Source organism: Phymastichus coffea, unplaced genomic scaffold (genome assembly GCF_024137745.1).
Source record: "Phymastichus coffea isolate CEN01 unplaced genomic scaffold, Cenicafe_Pcof_1.1 PCOF00032, whole genome shotgun sequence".
Lineage (NCBI taxonomy): Eukaryota > Metazoa > Arthropoda > Insecta > Hymenoptera > Eulophidae > Phymastichus > Phymastichus coffea.
This window is the reverse complement of record NW_026706843.1, coordinates 2,241,921-2,262,161: the sequence shown is the minus strand read 5'-3', so window position 1 is coordinate 2,262,161 and position 20,241 is coordinate 2,241,921. Positions and strand designations below refer to the sequence as shown.

The 20,241-nt window shown below is 33.9% G+C and overlaps 1 protein-coding gene across 1 annotated transcript in view; it reads left to right on the top strand.

Annotated features, from left to right (window-relative positions):
- The window catches only part of LOC131663266 (sonic hedgehog protein), a 100,336-nt gene that overhangs the window by 55,550 nt on the left and 24,545 nt on the right, over positions 1 to 20,241 (top strand). The window lies entirely within an intron of this gene.

Genomic DNA, 20,241 nt, shown 5'->3' with positions numbered 1-20,241 from the left:
GTTCAGACTCCCACATATGACATTACTATAGACCGTCAAACTTCGTGGCAACGTTCCTCTCTATTTTATTGTTACGAAAATTTTGAATCTCTTCTGATTTTATAAGTATTAATTGTATCGATGAAGTGTATTTCTAAACATGATGAACGAAGCTCTCGACATTTTGAATTAAGTCAATCTCGGAACAAGGCAAATTATGGACTGTAGCATAATGCTTTACCAAGCCTCCTAAATTATCGACGATATGTATACACACACACACACATATATATGTATATAGTACAGTGATTATCAACATAGTATTTCATAAATGAAAATTCAATTGTAATATTTAATTTGTATTTGAGATACACACAATAACTTTCCCTTACCAAAGTTAAAAGTTTTGAGGATATGCCTATATATGATGTATAATAGATATATATACATACTGTGACGGTAAACGTCAAATTAGCGCTAATAATATAACCTAATTGCTGCCTCCGGGGGCAGCACCTACCGGGGAGACGAAAAACGTAACGAAGGAATTCGGCGCGCGAGCAGACGGAACGCGCGCGATTGAAATTGAACCAGTGAAGCTCTAACCACCATCACGTTTGCAAGTAAATGAGGATTCTTCCATCAACGGGCTCGTCCGCTTATTAGACTACCACCGATTCGTGAGCCACCGATATCGGAAATCGGAAGGAGATAGTCCGCGCCAGTGACCTAGAGGGGCGATCGCAATTGCCAAGGTGTTACACAGCTGCCGAAAGGAGAGACCCGACCCGGCGGAGAAACATCACCTTCCACGAGACCGGCTGAGTGTGCGTGAGGCTTCGCCATCGAGGGCGAAGCCACGTGTGCGTGAACTCGCGATCCGCGGCGTTGACAAAAATAAAACAGTTCTCTCGCAGTGTGACTCGCTATCGTCTCCTTCGTACGCCTGCAATATTAAGGTAAGCTGGCCAGCTTAATTTCGCGATCGCGATACAATTGCATGAGTGACGATTAATTTCTCGTATTCGAAGCGTGCATGCAACAGCTCTGTTAACAAAGAGCACGTCCCGACACTGTGTGTCCTCGATGACCGAGCGCCGATTTCAACATAAACAAGCGGGCCGATTCAGTGTAATTTTTGATGGGTAATAAAAGATTTCGTTCAAGTTGTTAACAAGTGCTTTTGATTCGTTTATTCCATATTGCTTCTACTCACATTCTTAGATTAGTAGATCTATTGGTTGACTGACGCCTGTTTCCCCATGCTCTCCGGATTACGTATTGAGCATAGATGATTACATTCGCCCTCCAATGAATCCGCGCGAATAAAAATAATTAAACGGTATCTACCCCGTTACGATACATATAGGAAGAAATCCACAAAACTTTTAACTTTCGGGAAACCGCTATATTTGAGCATCACCTGGAAGTGTTTCACAATATTAAAAAATATTTTCTAGAAGGGAATATAATCATAAAATAAGATTACTCTATTCATGTTATGGTCAAGTGTTATATATATATATAACTTACGAGAAAAAATGGAATATTCTAATTATTGGTTAATTTTAAAAAGAACTGTGACATAATTTTTTTTCTTAAGGCCATTATAAAAATAAGTCGTTTTCAAAAAATCTAATAAAATTATTTTACTATAGTCTAGGCTTGTTTATTACAAAGAAATAGTTTTCTTAAGTGTGCCTAGTCTCAGAGTGAAAAAATCAGTTTAAATGTAAAGGAAACTGCATTTTTCAATATTTAAAAAAAAGTCGGTTTTAGTCGAATTAAAAAAATAACTTTTTCGATAACTGAATGTAATTTTTTTTTTCGTTACTTTTTAAGAAACTCTATCTGCTAAAACTAAATCTGCTTTATTTTTTAATGTGCGACTTTTAGGTAAAAAGTTAGAGAGATTCAAAATGTGAGTACTCTATTGTCCACTCGATAGAAAAAATTAGTTTTTTTATTTGCACACGTAAAGTATAACAGATAAATACTTGAAAATACCTGCCAACTTTATTTTGTAGTTTAAAAAAATATATATCAAGAGATTCTAAAACTAATATCATATGGGATTGAGATAAGAACGAACAAAAAAAATTTTAAATTTGTGTAACGTAGAAAAAAATTTTTTTATTTATAGTCATTGCTTAAATAAATTCATTTATATCCGACACAAATATATTTATTTTTGAACTGGTGTAAGTGCTGATCGTAGGTCATTTCATTTGTCTGCATGTAAGCAAACATTTTGAGTGTGTCTTGAGCTTCGGAAAGCAGAGCACGCAGTCAGTTCAAAGTACCTACTGACAGGCGAATGTTTTCGATGTGTATACCGAATATTTATTTCATGATGAAAGTGAAGTTTTTGAAGAAAGTTACAAATGGATTGCAAAAGAAACGAAGATGAACTAAAAAGAGTGAAAAGAGGCAGCTGTTAAAAACTTTGAAGTAGAGTTATGTGATATTCCAGCTATAGACCTACTCATACTTATGAAGCCGACGCCCAAAAAATTTTTTTTTAAATATTTTTGAGTTTTCATGAGCTAAAAGGTTTTCTCCTTATTTCCGGATTAAGTCTCCGCTTGAAATTTTATTTCCAGATTTTCCGTTTTTAAGAGAATTGCGAAAAAAAATCGGGCGTTCGGAAGCGCGCAATATGCATTGAACATTTTTCTCCTGTTTGAAAAGAAATAATATCGATAGCGGATGATAGCTCCTTATTCCCGGATTACGAAACAATTTTCCTTTTGTCGATTTTCTATCCAAAATTGAGGAAAATGTAAAGATTAGTAATAGCGGCAGTTAGTCGACAAAACAGGTCAAACATTTGCTAATCACCAGATATCCCTATGAATTCTACAGTGCGTACAGTGCTATCTGTGTCGTCTAGCAGTGTGGCTGTAGTAGTTTTGTATACATCTAAATCATTATGTAGAATGTAGTATCTTTACAAGTAAGGCAGCGTCTATTTTTATGTAATTTTATCTAATATTACACAAAAATAATTAATCTAGATCTAATTTATCGGTTTATCGATTTTTGTTCATGAGTTATAGTGAAAAACAATTTTAGCACTGTACGCACTGTAGAACTCAGGGATATCAGGTGATTAGCAAATCTGCTAATCAAAGCAATTTTTAACAAATTTAAAATAATAAAGTTTTTATTTCAACAGAAGTAATTGATTAAAACGATATTTATTTTGTACGAGTGATAGAAATTTATATGATTGTTCTAGTTCTTTGAAAATTGGTAATAAAATTTCGCCATGGAAAATCCAGTATTCATGTTCATAATGACCATTCCCGTATCCATCACGTGGAATGGCGGTAAATACAGCATTAAGAACCGACACCAGAGTATATTTAGATGTAAATATATTTTTTGCACGTTTGCTTAAATATCGACAAAATATTTTTCAGAATACTAATAATTTGTTATAATATTAACATTTACTAATCGTAGATGTGTTTTCCGAAATATCTAGTAAACAGATTACTTTGGAACACACTTTTTAATTTTTGACAGATAATATTACTTTTGTACATCGTAACCATTGATTGGAGGTATAATACAAACTCACTCTGGTATCGATTTCCTGATCTCCTCATTACCAATCCCGAATAAAAATCGTAACAACCACAACAGAGTTCATGAATATTTCATATTCTATTTACTGGACCATAAATTTACAAGTATTGATTTCGTCAATTATTTGCGTATCACAAAAACTGGAAGATTATAGTATTTTGATTCCTGCAAAGATAGTAATATTAAACTGTAGTAAACATATTTATTCACTTTCTCGTGGACTTATGCACTACATTATATGAGTATTATACATGGTAACTCGATATATATTATAGAGCGTTGGAAAAATGTCTTCCAATTTCATTAATGGGAAAATTGAGAAGGGATACCTATAAAAAAAATAAAAATATTTTACGAGGGCAGTAAATTTCCATCTTATATATATATATATACATAACTATACATACATACATGTACGTACGTACATACATATAATATACAATATACGCGTGTGTGTGTGTGTGTGTGTGTAGGAAATTCTACTGGAAACGTACAAATCAATGATCCAGGTCTATAATACTATTTTATCAATTGTTTTCATTTCTTTCACAGCGAATATTTAGCAAAAAATGTTCTCTTTTAAAAGAAAAAAAAAGCACAAGTGTGCATCAGATAGTTTCAGAATGGAAAATGAAAAAGTGTTATCCGAAGCCTTTTTTCGATGTAATCAACAGTATTTTCAGATTTAGTAATACTATAGTGCTAAAATTATCATTTTAATCGTTATCGAAATAAATGAGCTTTGAAATATATATATTGAAGTACCTCAAAAGGCACATACTAACAATTTTAATGGGTGATTTGAATTCATTAAATCGTCTTCAATTTTATTTCAAATTTTAACCAAAAATTCTAATTACGACTTTTGTCCATATAGCTCAATTCATTTATGAATATTATTGCAATTTTCATTTTGCCGAATTAATGTTGAGATTAAAATCTAATCGATTACTGCTTTTGGGAACATTTTTTAACGATTTTTTCATTGCATGATAACAACATATATGATATCTTTTTTTCCGAGTAAAAATTCAACGTCATCTCCGAAACATTGTTATCTAGAAAACTACAAGGGTTTTCAAAAATATTTCACCGTAATTATAGAAGATTTTTAGTACTGTTAAAGCTCCATTTATGCTGAAATGAATGTAGGTATTTAAGAACCGATTTCGGAAAAAGAACACGCATCATGTCATCACCAAGCCCTTTTTCTGAAACTATAATAAATATTTTTTAGGGCATTTTTAGTATTATTTTATGATTTTTTTCATAAGCTAATGATTACAAATTTTATACATTAATATGAGAAATTAATAATATACTTAACTTCAATTCTTATTTCTATATTAACATGAGGAATTAATAATATACTTAACTTTAATTCTTATGTTACAGTGTAGAAAAATATGAGAATGTAAAAAATATGACAAAAAATACCTTGAAAGCAAATCTTATTCGTTATGTAGTAGTGTAAGTAATCGAAATTAATTTTGTATGATTTTTAATAAAGGCTTTGGAGATAACACTTAACACTATTGCATTATTGGCTATAATAAAGGAAGTAAGAATTTATAATTTTACGCAACTGAGATTACTTTATGTTAAGTGTATTAGAAGCTTTTTGTACCAAAATACCGACAAACATACGAATTTATTTGTTTTCAAAAAGTTTCAAACGAGTGCTTTCCGCAGACCTATTTGTCTGTTGGGCCGCGACCGCAACCCTTGATCGAATTTTCCTGATGGACCTACTTGTGTGTCGTTCATGACTTCTATATTATTATTTGATAAATTGAATTTAATAATAAAATGAACATTTATTACTACATGTTTAAAGCAAATGTTTTAAGACATCTTTAAATTTGGTGCTTTTTCACTTGATCGCAATACTAAATGTTAGTTACTTATTACTTTTTTAAAAAAGAAGAAAATTATGATAAGTACAATTGGTTACTAGATAAGAAATTGCCTTAATAATAACTAAAAAGTGTCAATCTAAATATGAGAATCTTTACAAGATAAGCACTTGTCTGATTTATTTCGAATAAGAATTAGTTGCCTGATACATGAACGGAAAAGAAAAATTATTGAACAAAGGAAAACATAACAGTTCTTTATGAACTAAAATTTAATATTAAAGTAATTGGGTTGGTACATAAAAAAAGACTTTGACTAAACACAAACGCATAGCAGGGTAGAAACTATAAAGATGCAGATAGTGGCGACTAAACCATAAGAAGGAGGGGCCTTGAAAGTTGGCGCCTAAAAGGGCGGAGCAGCAAGATGCTGCCTTTATAAGAGAATTATGAAAGTTAGATTGAACGAGACCACTGTACTCTGAAGCTAATTTCTCACACTCATCGTTTTAATAGTCTGTGATGGGTTTAATTTTCCCATTCTTTAAAAGCAACCTTCGCACATTCGAGGAAATATTTGTATACTTTTTCGTGTTATAATCCTCACGCGTTGGTGTTAGAGTAACAAAGTTTGTTTTATATTTTCAACCTAATAATAATTTAACGAAAGGGTAACAATGCAAATAAGATATTATGTTTTATCTTTCCCTTACCTCCATGTGTGTGAGCGCGCGCATGCGTCTACATGCGTACATACGTTTTATGGATGTATCTGTCTCTTTTTCTGTTTTTCTTTGCCAGTTTTCTATATCTCTCTCTCTCTCTCTCTCTCTCTCTCTCTCTCTCTCTCTCTCTCTCTCTCTCTCTCTCTTACTTCTTTTCTTGATTATATGTGATATTCTTATACATGTAACGGTTATGCAAATGCGTAATTTATATATTCAATCTGTGAATATTTTTAATACTATACCACAAATGATCAAGAATGAGTTTTTTTATCGTATAATGACTCATTTTATTGCATATGAGGCTAAATTTAAAATTATTAATTTCATGATACGTAGCCCGATTGATCATATTTGAAAGTAACTATCTTTTTCTAATACTATTATAAAATAAATTTCGTCTTCGGAGATAATTTTAATCTGAAATTTTCATTACTTAATAGTATGAACAGAATACTACAGCACCGCAATATTTTAGCGCGTGTAAATACAATATATAAATGCAGAAATCATGTTGGGTATACGTAGTTCCTATTAATAATTAGGTCCATTGACTGTCTTATATGTTATTCTACGCATTTACCATCGTTACAATGTCACTGTTTGTGTTGTATCTAAATGTTATTCGCCTTACACTTACCTCAACCGCCAAGAAACGATTGTATGTACTTACAATTGTTAGACATGTTCGCTCGATGTGTGATCTGCGATTTACGTGCTAAAAATCAATCTAAATTTTTATGTATATTTTCGTTTCTATTACAATGTTATTCATTGTATCTTACGTTTCTTTACGTATATGTTCTTTACGTTATTTTGTACCTACGTATCTATATTTTTCTAATGCTTTTCTTTTATAGGTATTTTTATGTTGCTTTGCTTTTTTATTCCTTGTACTGTACTGGACTTACATATATATTCTCTTTCTCTCTCGCTATATGTGTGTGTGTGTGTTTATTTATATATAACTGAACTTACATTGCAATAATGCATATATGGTTATGGTATAAATATTTTTTTGTTATAGATAATTTACTGTATTTTGATTTTCTAAAACGAAAACCTACAAGTGGAACTTCGATATTTTACATGACCATTATACACATTATCAAAGTATAAAAATTAATTGTAAATTGATATAAACAGGTACTGGTAGGCTCGTAAATTGGAGTTTTGGAGCAAGTCGGGACTGTTTGAAGATATTTTGACTCAACATCACAACTGTTTGTCACAAAAAGGCAAAAGGCCATGAATAATCGCTGCCAAAATATTAGTAAATAGACTGGGTCGTGCGATACAAGCTGTAAAAGAAACGAACAGAAGTAAACTGGAGACACGTAGACGACCTCCCGCTGGCTTTGAGCGTTCAGCTCCCCGTTGCGTAGTTTAACTACGAATAACCTTTTTTCTGTCGTCCATCTTTCCTCCTACCTTGACTTTTACAGTTCTCCACCTACATAGTCACTTTAAATAAGAAAACATTTTTACTTTTGTTAGTATATTATCATTTATTTATTTGTCAATTATTACGGTACAAACTATTATGCATTTTCATAATATTTCAGATAAATTATTCATTTTCCTTTGTCCACTGAAGCTTTCTCACTCGCTCTCTCTCTCTCTTCATCTCATGTAAATTGCCCATTTTTATACTCCTATACAGCATGAAACCAATGTACTATACTGTGATAACCAACACATATACTCTTGTTTATCTGCTTTTATTTAGTCATTGTCTTTTTAATTTCAGGACATTGTGACTAACTTAATACTTGTTATTTATTATGTTTACTAATCTATTATTTTCTCTCATTAAAAGTTACTGTAATCTTGTTCTATATTACCTTGTAATATTTGCAAAATTTTTGCTATTGGATCTATAAGGAGTTTTAGTCTAATTTTGAAAATAATTAAAAATCAAATTAAATTCCTCGCATTCTCTTTCTCTCATTCTCTCTCTCTCACTTGCTACTTCATCTTACACTACTTTACTAGGCATTGAGTGCTGTAACTTTAGTTGTTTTTTGCGCTATCCATTTGTGCTGTGTGTCTATACATGTGTATTTACATCTTGTTCTGTGTGTATTTGTAGACTCATGCGCTTACTGCCTCATTTCGCACTAATATTTTTTACATGTTAATACGGCATATTATTTTTGTTAGTTTTATTTTTTGTTTGCTCTTTTTTGCGCATTAATTACTTTATAACTATGCTTTGTAATATTGCTCAAAGCTAGATGAGGTTCTGGTCTACGGCTAAAAATACATCTAATATCGTTCTTGTACTCTCTCTCTTTCTTGCAATGCTGCAGGGAACAGATTAAGCTCTAACTTTAAACGTTTATTTATTTTCAGTTCTTGACATGCGCTCACCGTCGTGTGCGTTGGTGCAATCCGCGCCTATATTGTAATCTCTATACCTACATTCTTTAGTCCTCAATTTATATTTTATGTTATGTATATATATATATTTCGTTTTTCAATCATGATATCATTACTTATGCAATATTGTAGTTGTTTATCGTTATGAATTGTAGGTTATACCAATTCTGTTTGCATTGTGTAATGTGTAGTAAATATAGTATTGCTGTATATTTTATGCTAATTTAACACATGGTGTTGAGAAATTAAGAATAAAAATATTGAATATAAAAAAGTTATGCGAAGTTTTTAAGGCACTCTTAGCGTGATAAAAGCAATTGGCTAATACTACAAGCTATAACTGTTCCTTCCATTTGACCTGTAGTTTTAATAGTTGAGAGCTTTTGATCTTCATAAAGTTATGAAGCACTTAATGCTAATTCGTATTTATTAAATCGACTGCTAATTGTCAGTTTATTTTTATTGAATAAAATTACAGGAAAATCGTGGGAACGAGTGTCAGCCATCCGGTTATAACGATGGCCGTGTGTTATTTGTCTTTTTTATTTGAACGCTTATGTGCCTTTTATTTTTGTGCTCGTTCGGTTGTGCGTGCCGACTTTTTTGCCTTTTCTCTTTCCACCTTCTTCTTCTTTTTCTTCTTTCCTCTTTTCTGATGTCCTGGAAGGCTTCTTTCGTCATGAAAGCCTTTGATGTGCGGTGTACACCGTTGATGCGTTCAATATATTAGATGCTTGCATGAACAGCGTACTATTACTAGTTTCGGTTTATGCCTAGCTTTTGTACGTTTTTATAATTTATACATATTTTACCTCTTATTTTCTAACTTTTTTTTGTGAATTTCTACTATTGCTATAACACTTAGACATGCAAATGATAAAGAAACCTGTCATTATTAATTACTTTATTTTCAAATTTATAAATGGTAATTTACATATGATTTGTTTATGTAGTTTATACATAAACATACAATCAATACATATTATCCTTTTATTTTGTTTTTGCAAGAAAAGTAAGCACATGCATCATGTTAAAAGATGATCGATTGATGCGTGGAGAATGCAACGAGTCACGCTCAAGTACAGTTAAGGATGTATATTGAATAGCCACGCGACAATACACCCCACCCTTTTCTTATATCCCTCCTTTTTACTAACCTCTCTCTCTTATTCACTCATTCACTCTTCCTTCCTTCTCTACCTCATTCTTTTCTCTACGTTCTCTACGTGTATCTTTTTTTATTATTTACAACCATTCCATCAGTAAATATTAAATAATTTCGAGGATCTACTTATTGCTATGCATGCTTAAAATAAATTGAAAATATTATAAGCAAAAATGATAAAATAATTACAATCTTTTTTATACTAATTGCAATAAGCATTATTTATTGTCAACAAATCGAAAGTTTCTTGGCTCAGTTGAGCTCGTTTTGCGCCATCTTATATTTCTTTAAAGTTGCCGCTTAGAATAAGATCAAAGGCGGTCAAAAAGTAGCATCCGTCTGCGGGAGCAATTCAAAGGGCTTTTCCAGTTTAAATGCTGTTCTGCGCATCCCGGTTTAGCTGTCAAGCTGTCGTTATGGTCGGAAAGTCAATAGATCTTGCCCAACCGTCGAAACAGAATTGCCGACGAGCCCATTCAAAAATTCTTTTAGATAATAACCTCGCTTGTGTTGTCGGTCTTGCTTCCTTTGTAGGCGGTCCTTTTTTTCTTTGTAAAACTGAGCTATTTTGACTTTCGGAGAAAAGTTCTTTAAGATTTTAAAACAAATATAACATGTTTGTATATACCTTCTACTCACTAGTGACTACTTCTTTCATTGTTTAATGATTTTGAGATATGATATCATTTATTGACATATGATTGTTCTTTCTATATTCCTTTTCATTGCTTCCATACCTTTAGAACCAACTTTTTTATTGTGGATGAAGTAAAGAGACTATGTTAGTGCAGTACATGAGGTAAATAGCATGTTTGCATGTTTGCAAGACTTAGTGGCATTACCGATTGAGCAAAAGAAAACTTTCTAAAAAATGTATTAATTTTCTGAAATTAATTTTATTTACTTCTGAAATAAATATTTTAATTAAAAAATTATGGAAGTTTTTAGGAAAATTCGTTGCACAAAAAAAAGGGCTTAAATATTTCTTTCTGTTTATATTAAGAGTGCGCTTCGTTTATGTACAGTGAATATTCCTGATTGATACTATTTCATATGTTATCCTTATAATTATATTTTCTACTAGATAGATAATCTCAATCAATTTTTCTACTAGATAGATAATCTCAATCAAAACGTTTTTCTATATAGTTAATAACAGCTTGTTAATGTTCAAGAACATTTCTGAAATTGTGAAATTTTTAATGCCATTTTATTTAAAAAGTTTTCGAATTCTTTCATTTTTATAGACAAAATAAATACAAATTGTGTCAACGTAAAATCACAAAATCTTAATTCAGATAGTTTAAATAAATTAAAAATTATAACATACTATTTACAACTTCTTATTTCGTTTACGTTTACGGAATATCGCGATGGATACTGATCATTATTTAAATAATAAGCCTAGCAACTTCGAAGGATTTAATTATTATATAGTGTTCACTGTAAAAAAAATATAAATGAAAATTCATGAAAAAAAGTGGAAGGTTATTTCCCAAAGTCCGCTGAATTATTTTTCATGTAAAATATGAAATTCATATTTTAATAGACCAAAATTCATATATTGTGTTTTAATTTTCATACCTCTGGTTATTAATCAATATTCAAGTAAAATAACAAATTTAATGAAAATCTATATAAATTTTTATAAAATATTTTAAAAATTAATATGAATAGAACATAAAAATTATTTATATAATGATTGACATTTCATATATTTTCGCTTAAATTAAATATAATTGCATAGCATCATATCATAATTTTAATTGATATATTATATGAAAATTAATATTATTTACTTTAAAATTCATATTTTTCTCGTAAAAATAATTCATACACTAGTAAAATATTTAAATTTATTTCAATAAATCTAAAATCATTTGTTGTAAATTTTATGTAAGAAATAATGAAAAATAATTTATAATTAATCTATTTTTTTGAATAGTTTTCAAGGAATTTTCAGTCTTTCTAGTAAATTTTATACACCATATTATTAATAATAAGCACTACAAATGTACTAAATATAACCAATATTACACTTTGTTTTCATGTATTATATATTTATAAATGAATTTTTAACTTTAAATTTCTTAGACAATTTATTGGTTGCTTCTTTTATTATGAAATTAATGCATGGAAATGATTTAAAAGTAATGCAGGTTTATTAAAACGCACTTTTATAAGGGTATAAATAGATAGCTGAAAAGTTTACTGTTCTGGAAGAACAAATTCATTGCTCAATTTGTTTAGATCATTAGCTAATTTTAATACTGTTTTATCATAAGTACTTTTTTATTCCATTTTGAACCGATTTCTGGATGAATTCTGAATATAACTCTAAAACATAAATTTACTATGAATACCAAGTTTAGTATTACGAATACTGTACAATGCTATATTTAGAGTGTAACAAATACCAAATAGATAATAAAATAAAAAAAACCAAGAGTAAGCCTTCTAACTGATCTTGGTAAGGAATGATAATTCTCTTGATCATAACATTTGTGGTATTACCTTCATTGTAGAAAAATTTTCCTGAAAAGCTAAAATAATTTGAAGAAAATGTTTACAAACATCTATCAATCCTTAACGGATTTAAACATTTATATTTAGATTTTCATAAAAACATGCTAGTCTTCATGTATATTTTTTACAAATTATAAATACGATTTACCTTTAATTAAAAGAATGGGATGCTCACTCGTAACAAACTCCAATAAATGTTCATCAGAAAAAGTATTCTAAAAATAAAATAAATGTTATTATGATGAATTAATATTTTCTGAATTAAAAAAAAGTAATCATTTTATATCAACTGTTTTATAAAATTTTGTTTTCTTCGCTATAAGTGTTTTGAAATATCATCTTTTCTAGTTTCTAGAGCTTTTTTAACAGTGTAAGTTATTTTAATAATTTCTTCATTGTTATTTTTTCAATCTTTGAAAAATCTTCGAATATGTTTGGATTTCTGCGAAAACGATGTTCAAATTTTTGAAACATTTGTGCCAAGAAGTTTAGAAGCGTGGTCTTTCGATTAACAGGACAATTTTAGACAAGACCATAAGTCAAACAAATATATGAATTCCCTTTTAGGATTATTAATAACTTTTCTTAGTGTCGGATAAGTATCGTCCATAAGCTTAAAAATTTTATCGTAATTTTTTTCTTGGTTTTCAAATATCAGTACAAGATGCTGTCGCTTTTCATCTTGAGTCCCGTCATTCTCTTTCGATGGTAAATCTGGAGCATAATCAATACACCCATACTTATCTTGTAGATTTGATAATTGAGATTCTTGATCCCTTTGTCTAGTATCTTCACCGTCACTATCAGACAGACCGTTTATGAGATTTTATTTCATCCGCTTTATTTTTTCTATATGTATATGCTTGGTAAATTCTTAAGGTGGTTCTACGGGCACTCCCTAGTCAAAGTAGAGTTAAAAACTATTTATCGCAAATACACTTGGGTCGCACACATCAAATACATTTGATGAATGATTTTTTAATTTTAGTAAGTATAAGATTAATAAAATACTTCAACTTAACGTTTTCAAGAGTTGATGATAATATTAGAAACTCGCTTGAGCTCAGTTGCTTTTATACATTACGACATGTGGCAACGTCGCGGACAGTGAACGAACATTTGTTGTGTTGGAGGTCATGGTTAAATCGCATTATATACTAGTGACTATAATAATTGAAATGAAACTTGTCTTGTGTTCAATTTTGCTAACTATTTGTTTATCGATGGTTTCGAGTGACAGAAGAAATACATCGAGGCACGAATGAATCCTAAAAAGAGGACAGTTTGCAAATAAAAAAGTTATTGAACAAAATGATACAATCCAAAATTTTCTTGAAAAAAAAGAGGTCAAGTGAGGTGAGTGATAAAATTATATGTTTGATTATTGGATTATATTATATACCTCTTTTTTCACGTCATACTAAAGCTCAATTAATACATTTTTTTAATTCGTTAGGCAGTGATTAAGGGAGTACCGTGGATAACCCCCCTAGGTTGTTGAGAGAATGCATCGACTTGTAATTGACTCGCATAGTAGCACACAACATGTGGCAACGTCGCGCTTATGACTCCATTACCGGCTCGCTCGCTTGCAGCCGAGGTGTTATTGTGCTTGGCGTCTAACCTAAAAGGTAGCCTATAAACTAAACACTTGAACTTTTGAATAATAATAATAATAATAATTTTATTGCTCAATGTATAGCCTTCACGGCCGTTTACATAATGTTCCACTTTTACATCTATACTTACAACTAACATTTAAACACTGCGTCTGCTACTTCTATAATAATATAGTGTTATTGTTATAATCTCAAGATTCGCGCTCGCATACTTTCCCTCTCTCCTACTCTCCCTTTCAAAAGCTCGCTTCTACTCTTACTCAGGATACCCCTCATCCCCCCTCGATTTAGCCAACTTCTCGAACATGTAAATATAGTTGCATATTGCTCTATTCGGGCTTCCCTTTAGAGTTCTAATTAGTTTATTCTCTTTCTCTTCTCTCCTGCCAGTAATTTTCTGATTTTCTAACTCCCTCACCCACCTTCCCCCTATTTCCTCTTTTGCCTTACTACATTCAATCATATGCTCTAGGTTTTCTTCCTTTTCTCCGCAGATTCTACACTTACTATCTTTATACCCTTTCGCCTGCTCTCTGCCCACATTCCCACACCTTATTCTCGCCCATTGCTCTTTTACCCCCCCCCCCCCTGGAACCTTCCTCTCTTCCCAATACGCCTCTTCTCCCACCGTCTCTTTTAATTTTCTGTAAAGCCCGTTGTATTTTGACCCATCTATTTTACCCCACAAGCTTTGAAGTTCCTGCTCTACTTTTCTTTCCAGTCCCCTCTCTATTTTACCTTTTACTTCTTCTATCTCTCTTTTGTCCCATATCATTTTTAAAATTTCCCCATCCCCTACTCCTTCTAAACACCTCTGTACTCTCCTTCCCCACTTCGTCGGATTTTTGTTTAGTATGCCTCTCACTTCCTCTCTCAGACATATTTTTGGCCATCTTCCTTCCTCCATTTGTACTATCTCTTCCAAGTATCCTATTGCTCTCCTTGCTGTCTGTAATTCCATCGACGTTCTTCCTGCTTCCATGGCTCCAATATGATTTGGTGTGTTACTATTTAATCCCATAGCCATTTTTAAAAATTTCCTCTGCACCCTCTCAAGATTTTCCCATTTTTGCCACCCACAGATCTCTACCCCATATAAACACCCCGCTTTTATTAAGCTGTCAAAAAGATAAAGCCTTTTTTTTAGGTTTTCAATTTTTGCTCTTTTTACGATTCCCCATGTCGCGTTGATTGCTCTGGTTACTTTCCCTGTTATTTTGTTTATATGTGTTGAATTCCCGTTTTTCTGCGTAAATCAGTACCCCAGATATTTAAATTCTTTAACTACCACCACTTTTTTGCCCTTGTAAGTAAATTCCCTCTCCCTACCTAATCTTCCTTCACTGCAAATCATCAACTTGGTTTTCTCTGTGTTAACTTCCATCCCTATCTCGTCGCTGAAAATCTCCCTTTTCCTCAACATTTCCCTCAGTCCCTCCTCGTTATCTGCCAATATCACTATGTCGTCCGCAAACTTTAAACAGTAGAATTCCCCCCCCCCCCACTACCGTTCCACCTACTTTTTTCTCTTCCCAGATATTGTCTATATCGTCGATAAATAAACAAAATAAGCTAGGGCTCAGGGGGCATCCCTGCCTAACCCCTTGGGACGTCTCGAAGCGCTCTGATAGTTCCTCTTTAGCTATTACCTCATTCAAAGTACTTTTGTATATCTTTTTTATCATCTGCAGCATTTTTCCTCTTACCCCCTTCTTTTGTATTTTTTCTATCATTTTTGCTCTGTTTATTCTGTCGAACGCGGTTTGGAAATCTATAAAACCTAGATATAATTTCCCCCCCTTCTGCTTTAGCTTATTGCCTATAATCGAGTTCATTACAAAGATATACTGTCTCGTCCCCCTTTTCCCTCTGAATCCTGCTTGGCTTTCCCTATACAGGGTGTCAATTAAGTCCCGGGACGCCTGAATATTTTCTGAAGTACTTCAGTTCTGAAAAAGGTCAAGGTCATTCCTTTAGTAACTTTCAACGCGGAATCCGATGGTGACCTTGGATTTGACCTTAAGATTGACCTTCAAGGTTATTTCAAGGTCAACTTTGTTTTTTTAAATGGGAACCCCTATTTTTGACAACGGCAATCGAAAGAGCGGAAAATTTTACGTCCAAAACGGTATTTTAAAATTTTTTTTCATGGCCTTGAGAAGGTCGATTTAAGGTCGAATGCTTGAAAAACTGCCTAAAAGCGTTTTTTTAATTTTTAAGATATCGAAAAATGACCTCTACAAAATTTGTTCAGAACAGAGTGGGCCACCCAATGCACCAAAAACCTTTGACCTTTAACCTCATTTTGAAGGTCATTTCAAGGTCGAAGTGTTTTTTGTAATGGAAACCCCTCTTTTTGACCCCGGATTCGCACATAGCGCGAAATCCGACGTTTGGATAAGGTATTGTGTTGAGTTTCGCGCTATGTGCGAATCCGGGGTCAAAAAGAGGGGTTTCCATTACAAAAAACACTTCGACCTTGAAATGACCTTCAAAATGAGGTTAAAGGTCAAAGGTTTTTGGTGCATTGGGTGGCCCACTCTGTTCTGAACAAATTTTGTAGAGGTCATTTTTCGATATCTTAAAAATTAAAAAAACGCTTTTAGGCAGTTTTTCAAACATTTGACCTTAAATCGACCTTCTCAAGGCTATGATAAAAAATTTAAGAATACCGTTTTGGACGTAAAATTGCCCGCTCTTTCCGAATCCGGGGTCAAAAATGGGGGTTCCTATTTGAAAAAACAAAGTTGACCTTGAAATAACCTTGAAGGTCAATCTCAAGGTCAAATCCAAGGTCACCATCGGATTCCGCGTTGAAAGTTACTAAAGGAATGACCTTGACCTTTTTCAGAACTGAAGTACTTCAGAAAATATTCAGGCGTCCCGGGACTTAATTGACACCCTGTATATATTTTTACTCTCTGCCCACTCCCTAATTCTTCCTGCCATTATTTTTGCTAATATTTTGTAGCTCACGTCAAGAAGTGACACCCCTCTGTAGTTTTTAGTCTCTTCCTCGTTTCCATTTTTGAATATCGGATATATTCTCGCTATCTCCCAACCTTTTAAAATTTCGCCCCTGTCCCATAGTTCATTAAAAATTTCTATTATTGTTTCTGTCCAACTATCCGGTAGACCCTTTATAAATTCGATCGTTAGTCCGTCCTGCCCCGCTGCTTTCCCGTTTTTCATTTGTTTTAAGGTTACCCTAAATTCCTTTTCCTTTATCCTTCTGTTTAAAATATTCTCTGCTTCCCCTTTTTCCACCTTTTCGTTCGCGTCTCCCCCCTCGTTCGCGTTTCTCTCCTCGTTCGTGTTTTCCTCCCTACTCGTACTATTATTTCTCTCTCTTGTTGCTCCAAGTAAATTTTTGAAGTGTTCCGCCCACTGTTCTTTTTTAATGGTTTCCCCCCTTCTGATCCTCCTTGGTCTTTCTTTATTCACTACCTTCCGAAATTCCCCCATGTCCCTGCATGCTGCCATAGTTTCGATTTTTCCCTCGTTTGTCTTTCTTATCTTTCTTGCTATCATCTCTTTCAATTTGATCTTCTCGCTTCTCCACCCCTCCCTCTTCTCCTCTGTTCTTTCTTCTCTCCACTTATCCAAATATTTCCAAACTTTCTTTTTCTGTTCCCCTATTTCGCTTTTTTTGTTTCTGCTCGCCCTCCCTCCCCCTCCGTTCCAGTTCAATTTTAATCCCTCGGCTGTTGTTTTTATATTCTCTACCAATAAGTTCCATTTTTCCTGTGCTGTTTTCCCCTTAAGCTCCTCCGCCCTCCATTTTTTCCCCATCAAATCCTCATATTCTTCTGCTTTTTCTTTCCTCCATATGAATCTTTCTGTGAATTTTTCTGTCCTTCCCTCCCTTTCCCCCTCCCTTTGGTCTTCTTTCCCTATCTCGAAAATTACTGGCAGGTGATCTGATTCTATCCTTGTTACTATTTCCATCCTCGTTACTAGTTCTGTTAATCCTGTTCCCCCTTCTATCACCAAATCGAGGACCGATGAGCCCGCATCCCCAATAAAAGTAGATCTCCCCCATTTATCCCCCTCCGTGCATCCGTTTTTTATCTCCGCATTACAATATCTCAAGCTTTCTAGTAATTTTGTTCCCTCTCTGTTCATTTTTCTATCTTCCGAATTTCTCGTTTTACCCTTACTTATTTGCTCGTTCCCCACCCTTACATTAAAATCCCCTGCTATAATGAATTTTTTCTTGTCAAATAGACTCACCTCTATCAGTTCTTTCAGCTTCTTAATCATTTTGTTAATTTTCGCGTGATTATAAATCGTTATTACATCAATTTTTTCTTTACCTAACGGAATATTTCTTATTACTACCCCGCATTCCCATTCCTTAAACTCCGCGTTTTTGCCTAGCTCCTTCTTAATCTCCACCAAAACCCCCCCGCTAGCCCGGCCTCTCGTTTTTACCCTAACGGCTGCTTTCGTTTCCCATCTATACTTTTTGTTCAATTTTTTGATTAAATTTTGTTCTTTACTTCCTTCTACCCACGTTTCCTGTAACAAAATAATGTCGAATTTACTCAGAAAGTCTCTGCACTTTAATATATTTTTGCTCCCTGCTATATTTCACGCTACGCACTTACAACATACCCCTCGTTGCTCGCTGGTCTCTTCGTCCGTCGTTGCTCCCCTCGCTGGTCCCTCCTTCTCTTTGCCATCTTCCTGTGCTGCCAAACTGCCGGTTTCCTCTTCTGAAATCGCTGCTTCTACATTCGTTCTGTTCTCTGCCGTGGTACTGCTCCCTGTTTCCCTGCTGTGGCCTCCTTCTCCTCTCCAGTTACTCCTCTCCCTCTCTTCTGATCGGAAAAAAACATCCTTTCTGTTGTCTCCATTATATTTCCTCTTCTTTCGTCCCATATGCTCATCCTCCCGTTTATTTTTATTTTTAAGTAACCCACTTGCACTTGGTTATGTTTCTTTCTTTCCTGCTCTGCTCGTTTCAATCCATTCCTGTACTTCTATTTCTCTAGGTGTTCTCTCTTCTTCTACTCTTATTCCTATTTTTTCAAAGTGTTCCGCTTGCTCCATAAATTCAATTTTTTCTCTAAAGTGTTCGAAGGTCAGTAGTAATCCTCCCCTTAAGGGTTTCATCTTTTCTATATTATACTGTTTCCTTGTAGTTCCTAATATTATTCCTTCTATTTCTTCTTTTAATCTTTTTCCCGAAGTCCTTACTCCTCTAATAAATACATTGTTTTTCCTGCTCCTTCTCTCCTTCATTTCATATTCGTACTCTCCTAATTTCATTGCGTCCGGTTTGTTTACTTTTGGCTCTTCTCCTCCTTCCGCGTTGCTCCTATCCCTAGTTCCTTGCTGATCGTCGTCTGGTCGCTGTGCCTCTTCCCTTTCTTGTTCCTCGTTGCTCTCGTTCTCTGCGCTCTCATTCTCCTTTTCTTCTTCCTCCCTCCTACACCTACTGTTTCTCTTCGGTTTGTTTATTTTCGCCTCTAACCTCTCTTCTTGCTCTCTCATCCTTTCTTCCATTCGTTTTTCCATCTCTGCCAATTTTTCGTCAAGCTTCTCAACTGCCCTTCTCACCGTTTCCGTTGCTTGTTCCGCTGCTTGCTCATCTATCCTCCTCTGCTCTTCCATTTTCCTTATTCTTCTTTGTAGTTCCTTTAATTCTTCTCCTTCGCTGTTGCTGCTATCGTCTCTCGTGTTCGTGCTCTTGTTGTTGCTCTTTCTCCCTCCTCTCCCATCCTTGTTCTTCTCTATCTTTTCTCTGTTTTCTTCCTTATCGACCTCGCCTGTTTTACCTTCTGGTTCCTGCGCCTCTTTCACGTCTTTCCCGTCATCCTCTTCTTGCTCGGTTTCCTCATCTTCATCGTCGCTGACCTCCCCTTTACCTTCTGTCCTCTGCACTATCTCACAATGCTTCTCTTCCTTTTTGTTGCTGATCCTTACGTCAGCCTTCCTCGGTGGTGAACGCGTGATTTTGTCGCTTTTCGCGAACCCAGCTTCGTTGCTCTCCTCTTCTTTTTGCAAGTACGCTCTTTTATCAATTTTCTCGTTGCCTTTCTTCTCGTTTTCCTATTTTTTGGGCCTGCCTTTGCCCCTCCTTAGCGTTCCCTGCTCTCCCGCACCCGCCTCCGCATCCATGTTTGCTGCTTCCATAACCTCACTTTTGCTGCCCCTCTTATTTTCACTCCTCTTCTTCTTATCTTCTCTCTTCCTTCACTTTCTTTTCATTAGGTCGCTAAATCCACTCTTTCTCGGTATGCCACTTCACTTTTCAACTATTTTTACTCAGTTTTGCCTTATTTTCACTACTCAGATTGCCAGCTCACGTTTTACATGCGTCTTTCCCGCTCGAGCTCGAGACCGGAAGTCTCAACTTTTGAATATTATTATATCGAAAATGGAGAAAA